Source organism: Balaenoptera physalus, assembly GCF_965194825.1.
Source record: "Balaenoptera physalus genome assembly, chromosome: 18".
Taxonomy (NCBI): Eukaryota; Metazoa; Chordata; class Mammalia; order Artiodactyla; family Balaenopteridae; genus Balaenoptera; species Balaenoptera physalus.
Window position 1 is genome coordinate 8,330,072 of NC_138899.1, and position 16,272 is coordinate 8,346,343.

Genomic DNA, 16,272 nt, shown 5'->3' on the forward strand with positions numbered 1-16,272 from the left:
GAATTCTGTCAAGACTAAGTGTGATATAGAAACAATTTCAGTTTTATTTTGAAGTGAGAGGAATCATTTTTAAAACAAATATGATAGGAAATCCCAAGATACAACAGAACAAGTGGAACTTCATGGAGGAGGGCTGGTACTTGGCATGTCCCCAGGAAACCTCATCAGAGACCAGAGCTCAGTGGCCCACAGTCAAAGCCACTGACACACAGACTGATGGAGAGTCTAACTGGCAAGCAGTGGACATTCATTCTCTCTTTTCTTGCTTCTCTTCATTCTATTTAGCTGAGGTTGCTTGATAAATAAGTTATAGATCACAGGGCAGGGGAGGGGAGGGATACATGACTTTCCTCCAGTATGAAATTTAAGTTCTCATCTTAGAGTTACAGAAAATAAATTAGCATCTGAGCTGGCAATTCTCTAAGTTTTAAATTCTTAATATTGCATTAAAACAGAGATTCAGATCCTTAAACCCTAACTGGAGCCATGAAAGAAAGAACACTTGCTCAGTACTGTTTCACATCATCTTAACTAAAGTCATGTGGTAAAACTGAGCTCCACCCAGGGATAAAGCAAGAAGCATTATTTGATAACATCACAAGCATGTGATTGGTGCAGGGCCATTTCTGGTAAAAGCAACCAGCAAAAAATATTTTCACAGCTACAGGTTGACTATGAAACACACAGGTGATAGTCAATTTTTTGTTGTTGTTTTTAATTTCTCCTCCATTGTAGGAGAGAGGGAGAGGGAGCTGGCTCCTGGCATTATCCGGCAGCTGAACCCAGTCTCGTGACTGGCATCTTTTTCTTCTCACCTCCTCAGACACAGATCACTAAGCTCTGCCGGAGGCTCATGGGTCTGGCGTAAGCTCACCAGTTCCTGCTGCCATCTCAGCCCGGGAATCTCATCCAGTTCCTTGGCATCTCCCCTTCTTGAGCCGCCCCATCCACTGACTTCCTTGGCCTACAAGTAAAACAGTCTGGCTTCACATGCACCCAGGGCACCAGAGATTAACCTTTGCATTTCTTTGTCTTTCAATTTAGCTGATGATGGTCTTTGGTTGGCACTTAATGGTGCTTCTCACTCTGCCAGAGGGCATTGCTTTATGTATTTTTTATACAAAACGTCGGCCCATAGAGTCAGCATGGTAGGCGACCTGTACAGTCTGACAAGAGTGTCAGGATGCCTTATTTTTTTTCCCTCTCAGCTCATCAAGAGTGCCCCCAGCACCGCCATACAGAATTGCTCCTCTAGCCCACTGGCAGCTCAACATTTGCGAACAGTTCCTAGGAAGGCAGCAAAATGTTCAGCTAAAATTCTCTCTTATGAGGAGAGAATGCCCAGCCTGAACAAGAGCTCAAAATATAGCCAGGAACTTTGTTGCTGTCTTTCATCCAAGCCTGCTCAGTCCCCGTGAGGAGGCATCCAAGACTGACAACCAACAAATTTACATCATCTTTTGAGTTTCCAAGTCTGAGAAAAGGAAGTGGCAGGAAGCCAAGTTTAGGTAAATCCTAACAATGCTGGTCATCCACAAGTTTAATTTTAAGGGGAAAAAAGAAATAACAAGTGGTCGTAAATTGTTTCCTGCAGTTGATTTGGACAAAGCACAATAGGATATCATTACTTCAGTCCCTGCAATTCCTTTTATGCCAGCTGAGTACAGACCAGAACAAACCAACCCTTCTCTTAGCAAGGCAGGTCTTAAAGGAACTCAACTGCAGCTTACCGATCCCCCGTCTGCTTTGATCAGGAAAGCTAAGGAGCTGGCCTCCAGTCTCATTCCCACCAGGCTCCTTAGCCTGTCTGATGCAGAGCAATGTTCCCATGGGGTGAACACGTTGCATAAGAGACACAGGGAAAATTGTTCAGTGACAACCAAGGAAGGTTCTATGGCCTCAATCAGCCTCACAGTACGAGGAGACCCACATCACATCAGACACACTGAAAGGCAGTGGAGGCTTATCCCTCTTCCAGTGTGTTTCCTGTGCCCCAGAGTCAATGGACCGGCATGGCCTGGCTCCTTGGCTAGCTTTACCAAGAACACAGAGCAGTGTAGGAGGAGTCATAAAAAGAAGGAAAGGAGATGGAGGGATAAATCAGGAGGAAATGACCTGGGTGACAAAGGCAACAGAAGGAAAGCGTGCCCAGGTCTTGAAGAAAGTGGCTCCTAGGGAGATGGTAATTCTCCTTCCATATTCAATGCTCATGGCCTCTGTGCAGGACCCTAGAGGGGGACTCATTTCCCCTCTCAGTTAGTTGAACAGAGGGTATGGCAACTGATCCAAGATGGTGCTACCAGAGTTTCTCCCAGAGGTTTGGAATTTGGAAACAAAAGTGACACATTCACATTCCTTTTGGAGGCCAGGATCTATGGCATGTGGGTGTAATAATAGCTAATGGTCACTGTTCTCAGGACTTTAAGGACAGGACTTGTTGGGTCAGGATGAGGGAGCATCTTCCACTCACCAACCGTGGAAGCAGAGAGAGCCACGTGCAGACACCTTAGAAGTGTCTTGGGTCCCAGACCAATTGTCTTCATGGGCAAGCTGGCCAGAGAATTCTCCCACTCTCCCAGATTACTGAAATCTCCTTCTATTTCACAACCAAGTAAAAATCTGCCCCACCATTAAGCATGAAGCAGAAAGCACTGTCCTCCACCTATTCCTACAACAATATTTGTTGAACCAGCACTGTTCCAGGCACTAGCCAAAAACTGAACAATAGCAGCAACAATGCAGCTTCTGTAGAACTACATACTGGTGAGAACTGAGTAAGAATAAAGAAGATGATGTAGAAAGTAAATGATATAACCAGTTATAGTTGAGAGGGGAAAACTATTACAGGACAAGAATCATAAGTGTTGGAAGCAGTATTGAGATCTTAAATGTTGAAATTTTATGTTTCAAAGGACATTTGCTCAAGTGAGAAAGTATTTTAAGAAAGTGAGGATGGAGCCATGTGGATATGTAGGGGGAAAGCATTCCAGGCAGATGAAGCAGCCAGTGCAAAGGCCCTGGGGTAGAAACAGCAAGGAGGCCAGTGTGGCCATGAAGAATGAGGGTGGGGAGAGTGGTGGAGTCGAGGTCAGAGCGGGAGAGGTACTGATTGTGTAGGGCTTTGTAGGCCATTGTGAGGACATTATCTTTTGCTCTGAAATAAATCAGGAGCCACTGGAGGTGTTCAGTAGAGAAGTGACATTATCTGACTTACATTTCAACAGGATGGTACCCAATGCTCTGTTGAGAACATTGAAGAGGACCAAGGATGTTAAACAAAGCAGGAAGTTACTTGGGAAGCCTCCCAGGATTGATAACAGTGGCTTGGATCAGAGCTGTAGCAGGAAAGCTAGTGAGAGTTGTTTAGCTCTTAGAAATATTTTGAAGGTAGGGACCAAATCACTTCTTGATGTTAATTTACGTTACTATTTTTACATCATCCTCAATACTCTAACCATGCATTTATTCACCTTACCTTATGGAGCATCTACTTTGTGCTCAGCCCTGGGTTAAATTTTTTTAAGCAATGAAATATTTAAAGCAAGGATTCTAGACTCTATGGAATTTACAATCTAGTTTTGAGGTAAGAATGACAGCTATTTAAAGAATTATACTACTTGGGGTGGGGAGGAGTGATTATTGTCCTATAAAAATAAAAGATCAGCATGACAAAGGGTTCCTGCTTTTGAAGGTGTGAGACTTGCCCAACAGCTATAGGAGACTCCTGAAAAGAACTGCCTCCCAGTCTATGTGCCTATGACACAACCCCCAATGTAAGAGGGAAGAACAAATCTGACTCCATATTGGATCTGTTTCTTTTACTTTAACCTCTGCATTCTATTGCTTTTGCTATAAGTTAAGAATATTGCCTCTAGCCTGAAATATACAGGATAGCCTATTCTCAAGGCTCTGACCTTTAACAGTATTATGCTTTTCCATTCATATAGAGATAAAAAGTTGCAGAACAGAGAATAGCACTTGTCTTGTTGGGGGTTTGCTGGAACATCTCAACCTGACCTACGTAGGTAGATGCAAGAACAAAGGATTCTGACACCAAGAAGTCTGCACCAACCAACCACACCCCAGCCCCTTTTAGTATAAAAGAAATCTGAATTCTAACTCAGGGAAGACAGTTCTTTGGGACACTAGTCCACCATCTTCTCGGTCCGCTGGATTTCCAAATAAAGTCAGTATTCCTTGCTCCAACAACTGGTCTCTCAATTCATTGTCCTGTCGTGCAGCAAGCAGTACAAGCTTGGACTCGGTGACACCAGCATTTATAACATGTTAGATATAACAGTAGCTCATTTAGAGAAGTTGTTAGCTATACTCCAGTATAAAATATAAAGTTTAAAAAAAGTAAAGAAGTTTTTAGATTTGTTTTGTTTTGTTTTGCAAAACTGTATTTGAGGAGATTATCCTTTTTGTCATAGAGGCTAAGATAGGAAGCCCAGCACTCCCTTCAGGAATGTAGGACTTTTCCTACAGGTGCTGGGGTGTTGCAGGCAGACAGAACCTCAGGTGTCAGCCCTCTTTGGGAATTGCTTTGGTTGAAGAAGGAACCCAGGCCCCTTCTTCCAACTCAGCACAGCTCTGAAGGGTCATCTCAGCCTCAGAGCTCCCCATAGAGCTGCCTCTTCCTTGCATCTAAGCTCTTCCTATGAGTGACCCAAATCTCCCAGTAGCAAAGCAAGTATATATCTTCTTGTTTTTACCTTGGGACAGGTAAGAAACGTTTCCCATACCCTTTGAATTGAAAGACCCTGTCAGAGCCTTCCATTTAGTCTCTTCTTTTCCAGTTTATTTATCCATTCACCTACTGGAGGTCATCTTGGTTGCTTCCAAGTTTTGGCAACTATGAATAAAGCTGCTGTGTACATCAGTGTGTCGTTTGTGTGTGAACATAGTTTTAAATTCTTGATGAACACAGCACATGACACCTGTACATAGCACAATCCAGTGAGCTAGGTAGAGGGAGTTCTGTATTATATTCCTATCAGCTCTAGTTCCAGATTAAATTTTGTCTTTGAGTGAACTTCTAGGACTTATTTTGTCAGGAAAAAAATAACTTTAAAACCCCAAATCTTTCCTTTTTGTCTATAGCTGCCAGGAAACATAAAGCTAAATTCAACAATTAGTTATAAATAAGAACACATTTCTACCGTCTGGAAACATCTTCTCCCTCTGATCTTATTTTTCAACCCAACTGTGCTTCTTTCCATGATGTTCAATCTTATAAGCCCCTCAAATCCCTTAGGAAGAAAATTGGCAAATAGTCTAGGAAAAGATATTTGTTGCAAGGGTTAATAATTTGTTAGGTATTTCCAGCTGGCTGAACTAGGGCCCAGAGACCACTAATACAGAAAACACTCCTTAACCTCTGCAGCCTGAATAAGATTTTTGCTTCATAGATCGTTCAGAAGAGATGCAAATCTAGCTCCAAAAGCCTTGGACAGTAATGTAGATTTTTACTGAAGTTGTCTTGAGGATACCAAGCAAGGTGAGGTGACACTATAGGGACAGAGCAAAACCTCTATAAACCTTGTCATTAATCTCTCACCCAGGAGTAATCAAGACTCTGGGGATTACAATTTTTAGCGGCTCAAATCAAATTAGCATGAGAAAATACAGGGTTTCTTTTCTCAAAAACCTGGAAACCCCAGGAGTGGACCTGCTCCTATCATGGCAGAATCCAGAGTCTCCAATGGTGTCATTAGGACTCTATGTCTCACTCTGTCCCTTGCCTCATCTTACCTTGGTTTTAGTACAGACAGGCTTTCACCACCTGGTGGCAAGGATGGCCACCAGTGACTGTGGGCTGACACAGTCTTTGCAGCTGTTGATCCCAGAGAAGAGAGCATTCCCTTTCCCAACAGTTCCAGAGAATGTCCAAGGAGCTCAACGACTGGCCCTTTTGGTTTTGTGTGCCCACCTCTATTACGGGGTGAAGATGCATCTACCTAACTCAAGCCACATGAAGCAGGTTCACTATAAGAAACAGTAGTTCTGATCGTAGAAGTGGAAAAAGGAGATGCAAACTGGGCATGTTACCAAACTCATGTTCAGCTGCTTGTTGTTCAAGAATCCAATACTGAGAGACAAGTGTTGGGTAAAAGGAAGGATAGCTTCATTGAGGAGACCGGCAATCCTGGGGAGAAGGTGGACTCATGTCCCAAAGAACCAACTCCACCTTGCCCATCAGGGGGCAAGAGCTTTTAAAGGGGAGTTTCAGGGGTGTGTATGAGGAGGGACGGGGCTACATGCAGAGCAGCACCTTCAGCGTTGGCAGTCATCTTGAAATTGGTCATATGCATTGGTCTGATCAGTGTCATCTTGATTGTTTTAAGTACAGTTCATTTCCAGGGTCGGTTTCTTCCCATTTTTTGAGGCCAATTCTCTGAATTGTGGCAGCTTATATCATGACTATAGTCTGGTCACCATGTAGTTAAATTCTTCCACCTGGTGGGAGTTTCAGTATCTACAAACAGCTCAAAGGACATGGCTCAGAATATTATCTATAGCTCTTGAGGAGGAACTAAAGATCCTTGACTTTGCTTAATGGCTAAATTATTATTATTTTGCCTTGCTTGACTATTTCCCTTTGTTTCTGTATTTTTTCATTTCTCTGATTAAATTTTTTCTTTGGCTAAACTTTTTCTACAGACAAAAGGCAGGCAGAGAAAATGGTGGGGGTGGGTGGTCTGTCCTGGGAGGGCCCCATAGGGTCCCGCTCCATTATAGACAGACAACAGCTATAATTACCAAGTTGACCACAGTCCCCAATTTCCCACAAGCCACAGAAGCTCCCCTTATGGTCTTAAAATTCTAGCCTCAACTTCCAACGCTTTGCTCTGATATTGTTTTGGTCACCATCATAATTAGAATTTATTCAGGCAAAAAATCATTTATGGATCCTAAAACTATTGAGTGAAGGTTGATGAGGAATAATATATTTACAATGTCTCCGAACACCTCCTGGCAAGTTCTATACTAATCACAGATGGGGAAATAGTGACTTCATAATGGAGAAATCTGGCTGAAACCACATGAAGCAGATGATTAAAGTTACCATCACAGATCACGGGACACTCGTCTGTCCCCCTCAGCACACTGTGAAATTGTGGAGAACAGGGTCTAAGCCTCCTTCATCTTTGTCCCCCCAGGTTCTTTAACACCACTTAGTAGCAAAGGCTGAGGGAACCAACATTTTTGGGAGCTAAATATGTATTCATAGTTTTCTGTCAGGTGGTACTTTTCCCATTTTACACAAGAAGAAGCTAGTGGCCAAAGGGAACAAGGAACGTCTTCAAGGTAATACAACCAGCGATTTCCAGGGTCCAAACTTGGGTCCAGATCTGCCTACCTCCAAAGCCCATGCTTTTTTCACTTTCTCACAAAGCTTTTGGTATGAAATCTAACCATGAAACAATTGAATTCATCAACTGCATGACAGAGATTTATGCATCAGAAGAATTGAGAACAAATGACTTTGTATAGGCAAGGAGTCACAAACTCAAAATCAGCGGTCCAGTCCGCTGCCGGCATGTGCAGATAAAAACCCAGTGTTGCCAGCTCTTCTGATATTTCATGGGGAGGAAGAGGTCTGAATGTGCGTGAAACCTTCCAGTTTTTAAACGTTAGCGGCTAATTTTTAAAAATGCGAAGTACTCAGCTGGCCAAACTAGACACATTTATGTGCCCTATCTGGTCTGTGGTCAGCAGTTTACAACCTCCAGCAGACAGCATCATTCTTATGATTCCTCATGTGGTCGGTGGTGGCCCTGCCTTCCCAGGGGAGGCTGGTGTGAGGGCTTCACCGGGTGCACCCATGCCGGGACTCCTCCCACAGTTAGGGACACAGCAGACAGAGCTGAGCCTTTGCTGAAGTCGGAGTGAAAGTATAGTAGGCTGACATGCTGGTTGGTGCTTCATAACCAATTATCTGGGCGTCAGAAGGACTGGAGGAGATCCCAGACACCTTAGTCAGCAACATCCAGGCCCACTGATTGACACTGCCCACCACTGGTCATGGGGCTTTGATTTAGTAACTCCCCTGTGCACCCCTGAAGTGACAACATCACCAAGAAATAACAATACATGCCTGTGAAATACATATTCCGAGTATCTATAATGCTCTGAGTTTATATTAAATTGACAAAAAAAAAAAAAAGGAAAAAGAAATACAGTTGTCTAAAATCTTCACTCGGAAGAGAGAATTTAGAGCTTCCTTCCTTCACGTATTAAGGAAATACGACACGAAGTCCTTAATCAGATGGCCTAGGTTCAAATCTAGGTGTATCATGCATCACCTATGACTCTGGGGCAAGTTATTGGAGCTGTGTATTTTTCCTCATTTCTAATATGCAGATAATAATAGCGTCTACCTTAGTGTGTTGTTGTGAGTTTCTGGTGGGGATTTGATGACACAAAAAGAGTATGTTTTATATGTTTATATGTTTTATATATTAACTTTATGAGACAGTGACTGATTAAGAATAATATAAGAAAATAACTAAAAGTATGGTCATAAATATTAACTTAAAAGTCTTAATTTGATAGAGCTGGAAAAAGTTTCTCGCAAGTTTGTTTCCAATACAATAATTTGTTAAGAATCTCTTCACCAGTGATTGAATGATGATAAGCAGCAAAGTCATTAGGATTCTGCCTAATTTTAAAGCAGATACTTTCTTTATAGAGAGTCCGAATGAAATAAAAGTAAATGGAAGATGATGGAAATGGTTATAGATACTTAAGAGAGTATTTTCCCCTGCACAAAAAGTGGATGTAACCATGACGCTGTACAGGGGTGATATAAAATATCAATTCAGGAAAAGGATGATGAAAACTTTTTTTAAAACATTTTGTCATATACCTCCCAGAACTGCTAAATTGCCTTTCTATTCTCAATAACACAAGTCAAAGGCCTCAAAGCCAGTATAAAAAATGTGAAACAATCCATCTCAGAAGCAGCACCTGATAGGAGAAAACAGGATTTCCAAATCAATTTGTCATGATCCAATATGGATTAAGCAGTTTGTTTTGACATTTCTCATTTGCTAAGTGCCAGCATGCCAAAGTAATCTTCCTGTGATACATACACAGACCAGAACATTTATTATTATTTATTTAGGGGATTTAGAGCCCCTTTTCCTCCAGAGAAGTCATTTGAAAGCAGAAATATTTTGAAATCAGGACTGCAGGTGGTTTCACCTGATAGTAGCTTAACCTCATCATTTCAATCCTTCAATGGAAAACCGTGCTCTACCACCTCAGACAAGGTAGGAAAGACCTTCCAGGTTTATGTAGCAAACAAAACTACCCCAGGGTAGTCTTGAATTCCACCCCTGATAGAGAGTGATGGAGAGTAATTTGTATGCTAGACCTTCCTAGCCCCATATACTATCCCTTCCCATTTGTCTTACTTTTGAACTGGGAACCAGTAGAGACTTAGAGACTCAGTAGGGACTCTTGAATAGAAACTAAACTGCAAGACACAGAATGGTATAATGACACGATCCCTCTTGGTGTCAGGCCAGTTTGAATGTGAATCATCATGGTATTTCATCTATTAACTATTTGACAGGAAGCAAATTACATAACATTTCTGACCTTCAGTTTCCTCATCCAATGATATAATCCCTTCCTTATTGGATTACAGTGAACTTTAACTCAGATACTATAAGTACATTAACTAGTACAGTGCTCGGTCCACAGAACCTCAATAAACGTTTGTCCTTCCCCTCCCGGCGTTCCCCAATTCCCCTGGTCTCTCACTTTGTGAGTTTTACAGGGAGGGTGGGGGCAGGGGACGGGGAGGGTAGAGACAAAGAGAAAGGAGTGGACATCTTTCCAATGTGGCACGGATACATATTGCTTAATGTGATTCTCAGAGGCTCCATCCCCCAAAATGCCCTCTTTAACCCGTTTTAGGGAAATATTTAATACATCAAAGAAGATGAGAAAGAGAAGAGGGAAGAATCAGTGCAAGATGACCCTATCAGGGTAGGGATTTTACCTTGACGTGGTGATAATCCATCTCTTAACTGGACAGCTAGGAAGGTTATTAGAGAAGGGACATTACCAGCATCTGAATCCCTGGTACCTCTTGCTGTGAGGGTTGGCTTACACAGGTGTTGCCATTTTCACTTGTGTATTTATATTTTTTTAACATTACATATGTCCATTATTTCTTGAGTGTATTGGCTTAAGTGCACATTAGAATTGCTATTTATAGTTTGATAATGAGAAAGGATGACTAAGATGCAGCTAGAGTGCATCTGCCTTAAAAATGAAGAGGTGGAGGAGATGGTGATGGAGGAAGGGGACAGATTCAAATATCTGTGTTTCCAGGTTGAAAAAAAGTAAGTGAAGTGAATTAAATACACACCCTTGTATAAGCTGATCTCTGCTTGGTAACCATAGAAAGAAGTATAACCTAGGACTCTCCCAAATCCAGAGCAGTGTCTCGCCTTCACCAACTCTGGGTTCTGAGCACAAGGGTCATAGGAGGGCCTGTGTGCTCAACACTGGGCTGAGTGTTTCCCATGTAGACCATGTTTAGTCTTCCCAGCAACACTCTGATGTCTTGCTAAGATCGGGAAACCAAAACTCAGATGTCATTGGTCCACACTGTCATTAATACTGTGAGCCTGGAAACCAAATCTTTTCTAGTTCTAAAATCTACACTCTTAATTTTATGTAAACTCCCTCCACCTCAAACTGTATCCTGCAGGATGGACAAAGGTTGGGTCTCCCCTGTTCCCACAGAAGACCCATGCTTGGAAGATTTGGGCTTGGAAAATAAGTGGTGGGTAAAAGTTCTGAAATGATAAGTACCTGAAAGAATTCTAAGGAAAGTCATGGGCCAAATAATTTCTATACGCCTAGTTGCCTGAATACACAGCTGAAAAGAAATTTGAGAGGCAGCTGTAAAATATGGGACAATAAAAAGAGTTTCAGACAAAGGATTACAGTCGTGAACTAAAAGAAGACTCCTTAAAAGAATGAACCAGCCATTAGGAGAGAAAGGCAGAAGACAACCGCCTTTCTGCGATTCTGGTCGACCAGGTCTGCAGTGCAGGCTCTGTCTGAAGCGCAGCCTGAGACGCTGGGTGGTTGAACTGAATGATCACTTGCATCCTCTGCTTCCCACAGAGCACATAACTCCATAGCTAGGAGAAGTGGATGTTGTCGGTGGAGACAACTGTGCACCCTGCTGCCACTTCTGCCCAGGAGACCTGATCTTGTTCCAAACGCCACACACCAAAAAGGACCCTCCATGGTCCTGACTATGTACAATGAAGTCCTGAGTCAATGCTCTTAACAGCAAAAGAGATCGGCGAAGTGTTTGAAGTGTTTGAAGATCGGCGAAGTGTGTGTTTGACATTTTTCCTTCTACAGTGGGAGGCTGACTCTTCTACATATGGCCATAAGATGGGGGATTCCTGAACACAGGCAGGGAAATCAAATACTGGACTGATGAAGGAATAGTAAATGTCCATTGCTGTCTTGTTTCAATTTATGTCACTCACTGTGGCCTCCAAATACTACACAGACAGTCCCATAAAGCTGATCTCACTACATCATCAAACTCCAGAAAGTTGCAGGATTCCCAGGCTTTCTGTGGAAAGCATAAATTGCTTCATAAGCCTATCGTGCCCTAAGATTGTCTGTGTTGGATCTGATGAAATCTCAAATTCCCTGACCTACCAGATTCCTCCCGAAAGTGATTGGAAATGTCTCAAACCATAGAGTTGTTTTGGAATGAAACATTCCCAAAGAAATTACAGAACTAAATATATCCCAAGGTCATGCCACCATTTAAATCTGCGCCCCTGAACGATCCCATTGGGCCATGTTGTTGATCCATGTCCCCCATCGTGGACACTTTGCCCGACAGGACTACTGAAATCTTAGTCACTCTCAATCCTGGGGACCCCAGAATCCTATGTCATTTGCACCTAGCTGGCCTCATTCCACAGCATTTTTAAAATTTAGGTGTAGCTAAATTTAGCACCAGAAGAATGTGTGGATTAAAAAACTGTGTTGTGGTTTAAAAAGTGAGTCCTGATTTAAGACTGCATCTACCAGGTTTCAAATCCTAGCTCTACCACTCACTAGATTTTATGAGCTTGGACAAACTTCTCTAAACCTTATTTTTCTCATCTGTAAATTAGGGATGCCAATAGTCCCTGCCTCATAAGGTTTCTGAGAAGATATATAATTACGCATGTAAAAATACCTAAAATGGTTTCTGACATATTCAATGCCTTGACAATCCTATTATCAACTTTTTTTTGCTACAAAATTGAGACCTAAGAAGATTAAGTAACTTGTCCAAGATTATACAGCTATATTATATGCAGATGTGATTTTTCTAAATTTATTCCAAAGGGTTGGCTAAGGACTCTGATGGGTTATGGAAAAATAAATGAAAACAAAGAGCAGAGGATATAATACATAAGGAATCCAGAGAGCTAAGTCCCAGTTTCTACATCTCTAAAATGGGTGGATTGGGCTTGATTTCCAGGTTAAGATGGCATTTGTTTATAATTCCTGGTAATCTCTAAATTTCTGCTATTGAAATAGTTCTAAAAATATGGAAAAATTTTTAATATGCCATTCTCTAGGAAATTAGGGGTAATAGGATGGAGACAGACTAATCAATAAAACTGCTGGTCTAGATATGTGTTGTTCTCTAAAATAGAAGAGTATGTCATGCTGAGATGAGAGTAGGAAGAAGCCAAATCCTATACCCACTGTCCCGCTGCCTGTTACCAGCTTGGAGTCAGAGGATCTTCAAAATAAAAAAATTAATAAATAGGGACTTCCCTGGCGGTCTAGTGGTTCAGACTCTGCACTTGCAATGCAGTGGGTGTGGGTTTGATCCCTGGTCTAGGAATTAAGATCCCATATGCCACATGCAGCGTGGCCAAAAATTAAAAATAAATAAATAAAAAATAAAACACTCCTTCCTAAAAAAGAATAAATAAATAAATAATAAAAAATTGTATCCATCCCCATCCACCTTGCCTCACCCTACCATGCAGGTACTATTTCATAGGTTGTAAAAGTTATGTCCCTGATGTGGCCACCACTACACTGCTCTATCCCCCCCAGACAAATTAGCATGGTCCCTTAACAGGCTTTCTAAAAGAACTAGAACTTCAAACAACTTAATGGCAAGCAGGCAGTATCATTTTTGGAAATGAAAGAAGACCACCCAAATGAGAACAGACAAAGGCTGTTTATTCACAGCTTGTTATAGCAAGACAGTCAGCCACCATCACTTGTGTTTGGCAGAAACTCAAGGGCAGGCAGGGGAGGGGGAGCGAGGAGAAAAGGAAGCCTCCACGTGTACCCTGATTGGAGGTTGTTTGCCTGGAAGCTGGAGGTGGGCCAACTAAGAGTGGGGCTCCTATGTGATTGGTTAGGGTGTCTATTTGGCTTTCTCTGATTGGTGGGAAGGTGGAAGCAAGGGTGAATATCAGGGAAGCTGTCAGATATTAAGTCCTGGCCATTTGGGGCCGATTGTTGCAGGGCCTATTGCCTGGCTTCCTACACTGGTTGCTGGAGACTGTGGTGGGACTTGTGTTAGGTCTGACTCGTAGATAGCAGGCTGCCTCCCTGGGCTGGTGACTGTGGATCATAGGGTGGTTTCCCCGGGCTGGTTGCCGCAAAACTCTTTTCTATGTGGTCTGGCTGTTGTCTGTTTATATATTCAGTCTCTCAAATATATTACGCTTGGGATGTGCATGGAAAGGCAGGGGTGGGAAACTACAATGTCAGAATATGCCAGAAATTCTAATTTTTCACGTAACTGCTTCTGGTTAGAAAAGAACCAGAGACTGTCAAGGCGACCTGAGGAAGAGTTCCTTGGTCCTACAGAGAAAGCCCCTGCAGGAGAGAAGAGGACCTCATCTAAGTCCAGGAGGACATTACTGAATAAATTCTGCTTTCAGGATACACGACCCTGACTTTGGTCTGAAATAGATAGGTTTTCAACAAGTGGACACTAAGAGCAAGTTTTCTGTTAGGAAAACACTAAAACTAGATTAATGCTTCCTCAATCAAAGATGAAGAAACAATAAATCTTCATTGTCTTCATGAATAATTTTTCCATGGCATAAAAAGGGAATATTAGCTGTTTTAAAGTCTTCAGAAATCATATTTGTGAAAACTATTATTTGCTACCAGTAAAAATAATTTTCAGAAAAATATTTTCATTTTTCTCAAATATATACCAGAAATCATAGACTATTGAAAAAATAGAGATCAAGATAAGACAGAAAGACACAAGGCTGAGATCTAATCTGAGATCACAAAAGTTGAAGACCCTCTCTAAAACTGCAAGGGTAAGATTAAAATCCAAAGGTAGGCATCTTTTTTTTTTAATTTATTGACGTAACATTGATTTATAACATTAGATAAGTTTCATGTGTATTTCATTATATTTCTACTTCTGCATACACTAGAGTATGCTCACCACCAAAAGTTTAGTTTCCATTTATCACCCTTTTACCTATTTCAACCTCCTTGCCCCTTTCCCTCTGGTAAACCACTACTCAGTTCTCTGTATCTATGTGTTTGTTTTTGTTTGGTTTGGTTTGTTCATGTATTTTGTTTTTGTTTATTTGTTTGTTTTTTATATTCCACATATGCGTGAGATCATAGGTATTTGTCTTTCTCCATCTGACTTACTACACTTAGCATAATGCCCTCAAGGAAACCCTCACTGTTTGTGGGAATGTAAGTTGGTGCAGCCATTATTGTGCAAACAATATGGAGAGTCCTCAAAAAACTGAGAATAGAACTACCACATAATCCAGCTATTCCACTTCTGGGTGGGCATCTTAAAGAGAAGACTTTACATATATGTAGCTCCTACTCAAGGAAAAACTAAAGAAGTTACCTCAGAATGCAAAGAAAAAGACAAAAAGATTCGGAGTAGATGATAAAATGGAAGGAAAAGTAGCAAAGAAAACAAAGAAACTAACTAGGTATATATATACATATATATGTATGTGTGTGTTTGTGTGTGTGTGTGTGTATATATATATATATATATATATATATATATATATATATATATATTTAGAGATGAAAAAGAAATTCCCTGAGCTAAAAAAAATAACTGCATCTGTAGATCAAAAGAGTTCCCCTTCATCCGAGGAAGAGAATATAAAACTTGACAAAAATGTTAAATTTCAAAGATCTTGGGAAAAAATCGTGGTTTTCAACAATAGAAGAGACATTATATTCACCTCTTATTTCTCCTCCATCAGACTAGATTCCAGAAGAAAACGGAGCTAGGTCTATAGAGTTGGATAAGAAACCAGAGAGTTTCTTACACCATACTAGCTATTTATTCACAAATAGGAAGGAAAGATATTTTTCAGACATGCTATGAAACTGAAAAAATAGTTTTCACATAGATTGCTTGAAAAATATACTGCAGAATATATTTCAGATGACCAAGAAGTTAATCAAAATTAAAGGGCCAAAAATATGCAGAACAGCCTAAAGAAAAAGCTGAGACTGAACACTGAATAGTATTAAAGTAGTTATACATCTAAGTATCTTTTTGTAAATGAGATAAATTAATACAAAAAATTTAAATTATCTTTTGAAAATGGGCAAAATGTTAAAAAAATTCTGTAGTTTACTACAAATAATATATATCAATACACCAACATCAATATATGATAGATCAGGTAGATTAAAAGAGACAGTAATCATATACCTTAATTTTAATCACACTAAATCAATCTTTGTATTCTACCAGAAATTGTCAATAGAAATTTGGCAAATTGACCTTAAACTTGGCCAAAATAAATCTCAATTCTTTAATTATAGAGGCCAGACTATCTAATTATAAAACTAATATTATAAATAAATTTGTTCATGTAATACAAAAAATATTCTTGTATATTAAAAAATTATTCAAAGACAATAACAGATAAAAAAGAAAAAGAGAAAAATATTACAAAATAGAACTATGAAGAGGCAACCAAAGGCATATTTAAAACTTTAGAATGCTATGATATTTTTTAAATAGAAAAATACTAGTATAATTTATTCAAGAAGCAGATATTTAAAATATTAAAGATAAGTTAACCAGAATATAATAAATTTGTGAATAGAAAAGAAAGAATTAATAAATGAGTGCAGGAAAAAGTTAAAATTAGTATATATTAGTACCAAGGTTGCTTCTTAGGGAATAAGTTAAATAATAGAAATGCCACATTAAGAAAAAAAATCAAAAACAGTAAG

The 16,272-nt window shown here is 40.4% G+C and overlaps 1 long non-coding RNA gene across 1 annotated transcript in view; it reads right to left on the minus strand.

The window, feature by feature from the left end:
* LOC309647404 overlaps positions 1 to 16,272 on the minus strand; it is an 89,608-nt gene that overhangs the window by 34,782 nt on the left and 38,554 nt on the right. The gene's annotated exons all lie outside the window — the stretch shown is intronic.